At 40.2% G+C, this 311-nt stretch overlaps 1 non-coding gene across 1 annotated transcript; it reads left to right on the top strand.

Moving 5' to 3' along the window:
• The first annotated feature begins 204 nt into the window (after positions 1 to 204).
• On the top strand, positions 205 to 311 carry LOC139856383 (small nucleolar RNA R71). Its single transcript, XR_011761868.1, has one exon. It is a non-coding gene; the product is annotated as a small nucleolar RNA R71 (small nucleolar RNA).

Here is a 311-nt window from a genome sequence, read left to right as displayed (position 1 = left end):
GAATCGGCTCTAGCCACTTTAGATGAACGAAAAATATCTTTTTCTTGGTGCCACTCATGCGAGTGGGAGGCTGTGTTATCAATAATTTTGTAAGCTTCAGTTGCGGTTTTCTTCATAATGGAACCACCAGCTGTTATGTCGATGTCTTTTCGTGTAGCAACGTTGACACCTTGGTAGAATATTTGTACTATTTGATAAGTGTCTAAACCGTGTTGAGGACATCCTCTCAACATCCTTCCGAATCTTGTCCACGCCTCATATAATGTTTCATTTGGCTTTTGTGTGAACGTAACAATTTCTCCTTGAAGTCT

Source organism: Rutidosis leptorrhynchoides, chromosome 6, assembly GCF_046630445.1.
Source record: "Rutidosis leptorrhynchoides isolate AG116_Rl617_1_P2 chromosome 6, CSIRO_AGI_Rlap_v1, whole genome shotgun sequence".
Taxonomy (NCBI): Eukaryota; Viridiplantae; Streptophyta; class Magnoliopsida; order Asterales; family Asteraceae; genus Rutidosis; species Rutidosis leptorrhynchoides.
The sequence above is the reverse complement of the archived record's forward strand: the minus strand, read 5'-3'. Positions and strand labels throughout refer to the sequence as shown.